The 7,924-nt window shown below is 48.9% G+C and overlaps 1 pseudogene; it reads left to right on the plus strand.

The window, feature by feature from the left end:
* The first annotated feature begins 4,745 nt into the window (after positions 1 to 4,745).
* On the plus strand, positions 4,746 to 5,895 carry LOC127672464 (threonylcarbamoyl-AMP synthase-like; annotated as a pseudogene).
* The last annotated feature ends 2,029 nt before the right edge of the window (positions 5,896 to 7,924 follow it).

A 7,924-nucleotide genomic window follows, 5' to 3' on the forward strand; every position in this document is an offset into this window, starting at 1 on the left:
CTCCTGAAGCCTTACCACCAGGGTATATTTTGAATAAAACATTTGAAAAGGTGAGGGCTGGAGAGATGGCTCAGCGGTTCTGAGCAGGAACTGCTCTTCCAGAGGTCCTGAGCTTAATTCCCAGCACCCACATGGTGCCTTACAACCATCTGTAATGAGATCTGGTGTGTCTGAAGACAGCTACAGTGTACTTAGATATAATAATAAGTAAATTTTTGGGGCCAGAGCAAGCAGAGGTCCTGAGTTCAATTTCCAAAAACCACATGATGGCTCACAACCATCTGTATAGCTACAGTGTATTCATATACATAAAATAAATAAATAAATCTAATTTTTTTAAAAGACAAGGTCAAAGAGCCAGTAATTCTTTCCTCATTCCACATTTTTACATACATAATGTGTTGGTACTTCAAAACATGTCTGAATTCTCTCTTCAATATAGAAGCTAACCTGTTCAGCTGAAAAGCATGATCTCCAGGCTCCAGGGAATTAGGTGAAGAGTAAAAGGAAGAGGAGGCTATCGGAACCCGCCCTCTGGACAACAGAAAGAAGGATGGACCCCATGTATGCAAAAGAGGCAGAAAATGGACAGGAGCAAGGGACCGTCGGCCACCAGAGTTCTAGCAGTGGTACTGGTGGCAAACTGGGTCTGCAAAGGACCAAAGAGTGAATCCAAGCCCATGCTCAGCAAAACGCTGAGCAGCCCTGCCAAGATGTAATTCTCAGCAGGAGGGTGTGGCCAGCAGGTAGAGAAGGCTCTGAACATTAAGAAGTGGGTGTGACTATGTTTTAAGGGCACGGCCATTATATAAAGGAGCAGTTCTGTAGTTGGTAAGCATGGCTTGGGCTGAAGGGGGTAGTCAGAGTGGGCGGGTCAGCTCAAGTTCGAGGGGCGTGGCTCTGGATGCGGGGCGTGGCCAGGATTTGCAAGCTGACTCGAGGAGATCCTTAGTTCCAGAGTCACAACTGTCCTCACCTGACAGTTCTTGGGGACCTGGAGACCGTTGACCAGGCTGAGGGCTGACACAGGGCACCTCGGAAGTGAGAAGGCGGGATTCCCAGTACCAGAGAGGAATGGGCGTGGCGTGCAGAAGCGGGCGGGACTAGAAGCTACCTGGGTAGGGAAGGCCTCTGACCAACAGCCCATCCATCCATCCTTTTGCAGCTCTCTGTCCCAGGATCATGTGGCCACCACTGGTGCTGCTGTTTCTGCTACTTCCTGCTGCTCATGGCGCCCCCCACCCGGCCGCGGACCTCCAGGAAAATTTTCCAAGCATACTCGAAGGTTTCCACCGCCATGTAGTGGGTTGGTGGGTGTGGGAAGAGAGGAGTTTGAGGACCTTCAGAAAGGGATATAGACACCGGTAGGGAGAGACCAATAGGAAGAAAGAATATTGGCGAGGACACAGAAACTTGGGTGGGTGAGTGGTAGGGAGGAAGCCAGTTGGATGAGTGTGTTCTAGTCCTGGATACCCTTTAGACTCTCAAGAGACCTACTATGCAACGGACTGCTCTTTACTCTGTGCAAGGCATGGCCGCAGAATTGGGGCCCTGGCTGGGGAGCTACCTCATTCCTTGGCAGCACCACACAGCTAAACTTGCCACTCTTCCACAGAAATCCAAACTGAAGGAGACAGGGGCATGTGGAGGGAAGACAACCCGTTCACTGACTCCCGCTGTCCTCCTGGCTCATGAGGTGGCCCCTCTGTGGTCCAGGAGCTGGGGACTGGGACCTGTAGCCTCATAAGGGCCTGCCAGGCACAGGATCAGGAGCTCCCCTCTCCTCCATCCAAAACCCTCTTCTGGTCTCCTCCGGGGCCCTTCAGCTGCTGAAGGGGTTGGGGATGGACACCAGTATCCTAGCAGGGGACATATGTGGGACTCACCAGACCCACCTGCAGCACCATTTCAAAATAAAAGCGATTTTTCAAGTTTATCGTGCTTTTTCCTTTTGAGATCAGTCCCTAGCTCATGGCCAACCAGTTCCTCCCAGCTTTAGACTTGGCATCCATCCCCCTGCCGCAGACACTGTCATCTGCAGGCTCACCTGTGCCGTTGTGTTTGCTGTCTCTGAGCACTGCAGCTGGTGGCCTGCCTTCTCCTCCCTCACGGGGATGCTCAGCTTTTAACCGGGACCTAGGAAGATGGTGCTGAGTTAGATAAGGTAGGATTTTCTTGAATTTGGGGGTTTTTGAGACAGGACCTTGTGATGTAGCCCAAGTTGGCCTGGAACTCTCAATCCTCCTGCCTCAGCCTCCTGGGTGTTGAGAATACAGGTGTGTACCACCATGGCCAAGTCACAGATGGCCTCATGAAATAACACTGTCGAGTCTCCTGATTACAGTCTCTCTCTCTCTCTCTCTCTCTCTCTCTCTCTCTCTCTCTCGTGTGTGTGTGTGTGTGTGTGTGTGTGTGTGTGTGTGTATAAAATATTGAACCTAGCATGTTAGGCAAGTGTCTTAGGGTTTTACTGCTAAGAATAGACACCATGACCAAAGCAACTCTTGTAAGGACAACATTTAATTGGGGCTGGCTTACAGGTTCAGAGGTTCAGTCCATTATCATCAAGGTAGGAACATGGCGGCATCCAGGTGGGAGGAGCTGAGAGTTCTACATCTTCATCTGAAGGCTGCTAGCAGAATACTGACTTCCAGGCAACTAGGAAAGGGCTCTTAAAGCCCACAACCACAGTGACACACCTACTCCAACAAGGCCACACCTTCAAATTGTGCCACTTCCTGGGCTAGGCATACTCAAACCACAACCACAACCACAAACTCTCTACAACTAAGCAACACATCCAGCCCCTTACTGTGGAGGGGGGGGGTTTGGGGGGTGGTTAGACAACTGAGGTATACCCCAGCCTCTCACTGGGGGGATTCTAGACAGCTCCCCTACAACTGAGCTATAACCCATTCCTTTAATTTTTACTTTGAAACAGCCTCACTGAACTGTTCAGTCTTGCCATAAATGTATCAGCCTCCTGCCTCAGCCTCTTGAGTAGCTGAGATCACAGACCTGCACCAACAGACCCAGCTCTTCTGGGATATTCAATAAGGGATATGAAGAGCAGAGTCTGGCCTCCATAGGACAAGCCCTGTTACTGAACTTTGTCACTGAGGTCATCAGGCCCCTCATTCCAGCAGCAGATGACCCAGGAAGTTTTAGGAGTTCTGGGCTAGCCACTGTCTGTGGCCTAAGTTCACTGAGTTTCACTGAATTCACCTCCCCGTGAGCTCCTGGGTCCAGATTCTGTCTGGAGCTGAGAGGTCTCATACAGATGAATAGATATGGTACTGATGGCTTGGGGCCAAACCCATAGAAAATTCTGGGTAGGCCAATGAAATCTTAGCAACAGCCCTGTTATGTGCTGTTCATGTGCAAACCAATCCATCCATAGGACACAACAGAGGTCCAACTAATGTCTATGAAGTCTGTACTTGGTTGAGGAGCCTTTGAAATCATGTAAGAGGCCTGTTAGGGTCCCTCATCTTCAGGCGTTGTACCCAACGCCTAGAATAAGGAAGGAGTTTGAGGGAAGAAGAGGGCACAGGCAGATGCCAGGGACCAAAACAAGCTGGAGGCAGCTTGTCCGATTTTCATTTCCACTATTATAAAATACTTTGACAAAAGCAACTCAGAGGAGAAATGGTTTGGTTTACCTCAGAGGTCCAGCCCGTCAACTCACAGTAGAGTCCATCATAGAAGGGAGGTCACTGTCGCGGGAGTTAGTCATAATCACAGCCATTATCAGAAACAGGAAGCAATGAATGCATGCAAGCCGGTACTCAGCTTGCTTTCTCCACTCTCATACAATGCGGTGTCTCCTGTGTAAGGAATGGTACCACCCATGGTGGGCAGGTCTTCACACCTCAACATAGAGACAATTCCCTACATTCATGCCCACATGACAACCTAATCTAGATAATCCCTCATTGGGAGTGGTTTTGTTTTTGGAAAAAAGGTTGTGTGTATGTGTGTGTGTTTTCCCTGTATGCATGTATGTGTTTAGTGCCTGCAGAAGTCGGAAGAGGGTGTTAGATCCCTTAGGACTGGAGTTACGGAGGGATGTGAGTCACTTGATGACCTGTACCTAGGTCCTCTGCAAGAGCGACAAATACTCTTAACTTCTGAGCCATCTCTCTAAATCCTGACACTCTTTTGGGTGTTTCTAGGTGATGTCAAGTGTCTTAGTCAGACACCATGACCAAGGCAAGTCTTATAAAGGCAAACATTTCATTGGTGCTGGCTTACAAGTTCTGAGGTCCATCAGGCAGGAGCATGGCAGCATCCAGGCAGCCATGGTGCAGGAGGAGCTGAGAGTTCTACATCTTCATCTGAAGGCTGCTAGCAGAATACTGACTGGCAGGCAGCTAGGAGTAGAGTCGTATAGCCCACGCCCACGGTAACACACCTACAAGACCACACCTCCAAATAGTGCCATTCCCTGGACCAAGCATGTACAAACCATCACATCAAGTTAGAAGTAAAAACTAACCGTCACAGGCATATTCAGAGATGAGGCCTTTGTCCTGTGACTGCACTATAGACACCATTTCCACACAGGCCATTTTCCCAGTGCTCTTGAGATGGACTGTGTCCCCCTCACAATTCCTGTGTTGAAACCTACTCCCAATACAATGGTATCAAGAGGTGGAGACTTTGAGATGTGCTTAATTAGATCATGGAGACAGAACCACCAGGCATAAGATTAGTGCCTTTGTAAGAACCTCATGGCTGCTGGCATGGCTGAGCGGTTCAAGGGGCTTGCAGCCAAACCTAACAACTGGAGCCCAATCCCTGGATGCTCATGGTAGAGGGATAGATCTGACTCCTGAAAGTTGCCCTCAGACCTCCATAGGCATGTACATGCATGCACAGGTACATAAGAAGCACATAAATATAAACATAGTATATACACATGTACACACAAAATAAAGTAATAAACAAATATTTAAAATAACCGCTGTAGAAAACACCCTCACCAAATTGTGTGATGAGAGGAGGCAAGTATATTCCCCGCTTCCTTCTAGGTTGAACTGCCCTGGAGAGAAACCCAGATCTCCTGGAGGGATGGATAGGGACAGAGATTGAGTAGAGTACTGTACTACTGGCTGGTTTCGTGTGTCAACTTTGACACAAGCTGGAGATATCACAGGTGAGGAAATGCCTCCATGAGATCCAGCTGTAAGGCATTTTCTCAATTAGTGATCAAGGAGGGAGGGCCCCTTGTGGGTGGTGCCATCCCTGGACTGGAAGTCCTGGGTTCTGTAAGAAAGCAAGCTGAGGACTGCCTGTCCTTGTTGACACGCTGTATGGTCCAACCTGTTCTGCTGTTCTGCGAGCTGTTCGGAGAGCTGCTTGGCGGCCCTGAGCTGCGTGTGTCACCTCAAAGGCTGCAGTGAGGCCAAGTCGCTGGCGGTGTGCCTGGGCTGTGTGGCCGACGTCTATGGGTACTGTTGGGTGAAAGTATTTAGGAGCTCCTGGAAGACCTGTTCCCAGGACCCGTGACCCTGGTGATGGAACGCTCAGAGGAACTCAACGAAGACCTGAGCCTCTTTACTCCTCTTGTTGGCATCCGGATTCCTGAGCATGCCCGACTTCATGTGGGACTTGGCCCAAATGTTTGGGGGACCACTTGCACTCACCAGTGCCAACCTCAGCTCCCAGGCCAGTTCTCTGAGTGTTGAGGCGTTCCAAGACCTCTGGCCTCATTTGTCCCTTGTCATTGACAGGGGGTCGATTGAGGATAGTCAGAGCCCTGACTCTACTGTGGTTGACTTACCTGTGCCTGGAAAGTTTGGCATGATTTGCCCAGGCTGTGCCCTGGAAAACACTACGGCCATCCTCCAGCAGAAATATGGGCTGCTCCCTTCACAGGGGTCCTGTTCATGATTCTTGGGAGGACCCAAGGACCATGCTGGATACTATGTGTTGGTTGGCAGAGCCTCATTGGCTGAGGTTCCTGGAGCAACATCTGGAGCCTAACTCTTCAGGCAGCATCCTTGGCTCTGGGTCTTGTAAGCCAAGAGCTGCAGGGTGAGCCACGCCCCCAGGGGAAGGTTACATTTACTCTATAGATTCATTTGTTAACCAGGAACTGAAGGGAAGGAAGAACATTCTTAGAGTGGCCTTATTATTTTAAGTGCCCCTCTCACCCAAACCCCCTTTAAGTTAAGTAACTCAAGTACAGAATTAGAATGCGTTAAGAGCTGCTTTCTGTGCCAGGCGTGGTGGCGCACGCCTGTAATCCCAGCACTCTGGGAGGCAGAGGCAGGCAGATTTCTGAGTTCGTGGCCAGCCTAGTCTACAGAGTGAGTTCCAGGACAGCCAAGGCTATATAGAGAAACCTGCCTCAAAAAAAACCAAACCAAATCAAAAAAAAAAAAAAAAAAAAAAAAAGACTGCTTTCTGGGGAACAGTGACAGTTGGTGGTGTCAAACCAACTGGAGGCACTAATGCAGTCTAGAAGCCTTAGGACCGATGCAGCAAAGTCTAGGAGCCCAGGCCAAAGCTTTCTGGGGACAGGGGAGTAGTCACTTGGGGGAAATTATTCTAGGAGTCCCAAGTGAAATATTGAAAAATCTTGACTTTTTGCAGCCAGTGACTTTATTTATTAGTATAGGTCTATGTGTAATTTATTTAGCTTTATTGTTATGCAGAAGCCTTTTTATCCTTGTTCATGTCTACCAACTATTTGCATAATTATTTTGGGGTATTTGAGCTATATTTTTTGTTATTAAATATTGCTTCTACAAACAGTAAAAGAAAAAGAAAGAAAGAAAGAAAGAAAGAAAGAAAGAAAGAAAGAAAGAAAGGAATGAATGAAGGAAGGAAGGAAGAAAGGAAGAAAGGAAGGAAGGAAGAAAAAAGAAAGAAAGAAAAAAGAAAGCAAGCTGAGCAAGCCAGGGGAAGCAAGCCAGTAAGAAACATCCCTCCATGGCCTCTGCATCAGCTCCTGCTTCCTGACCTGCTTGAGTTCCAGTCCTGACTCCCTTTAGTGATGAACAGCAGTGTGGAAGTGTAAGCAGAATAAACCCTTTCCTCCCCAACTTGCTTCTTGGTCATGATGTCTGTGCAGGAATAGAAACCCTAAGACAAGTACACTGGTACACTGTACTCCACCCACACGCCCAGAAACAGGCTGGAGCACACAGCTGCTGAAGAACACAGATCAGAAGTGATTCAGAGAGGGACTCACTCCTCCCTGGGAGCATGAACCCTCTAGAAATGGCTTTGTGGGGTGTCGTAGTGAAGTATGTGGGTTTGGTGGCATATAAACATTTCTTTCTCACAGATCTGGGGCTGGGAGCGTGGGGTCAGATACAGCACTGTGAGGTTCTTGTGAGAGCTTTTACGGTGCAGAATGTGGACACAGGAGCTCTCTTGGACATTAACTTTTACTGATGTGTGTGTGTGTGTGTGTGTGTGTGTGTGTGTGTGTGAACCACACGTGTGAACCGCACATGTGCAGGTGCCCAGGGAAGCAGACAAGGGCATTGGATTCCCTGGAGCTGATGTAAACAATCCAGTGTGGATGCTGGGAATTAAACTTAGTTCCTCTGGAGGAGAAGCAAGCACTCCTAAGCCCTGAACCAGAGGCTTATGAGGCCACTATTCACGAGGGCCCCACCCTCATGGCCCAGTCACCCCTCAAAGACTCCACTCTCCCACCCAGGAGCTGGGAGATGGCTCAGCAGGTTAAGTGTTGTCCACAAGAATGTGAGGAACTGAGTACAAATCCCCGGTACCTACCTAAGTATATCATGTCCCTAGGGTGGAGATTGCATCAGGAGACGTCTTGGAAGTTTGCTGTCCAGATATCTAGCTACCCTGGTGTTTGCAGCAGAAAACAAGAGTCTCTACCTCATTTGAGGTGGGTGGTAAGGGTCAACACAGCATGTTTTCCTCTGTCCTCTCCATG

Source organism: Apodemus sylvaticus, chromosome 22, assembly GCF_947179515.1.
Source record: "Apodemus sylvaticus chromosome 22, mApoSyl1.1, whole genome shotgun sequence".
In the NCBI taxonomy this organism is placed as follows: domain Eukaryota; kingdom Metazoa; phylum Chordata; class Mammalia; order Rodentia; family Muridae; genus Apodemus; species Apodemus sylvaticus.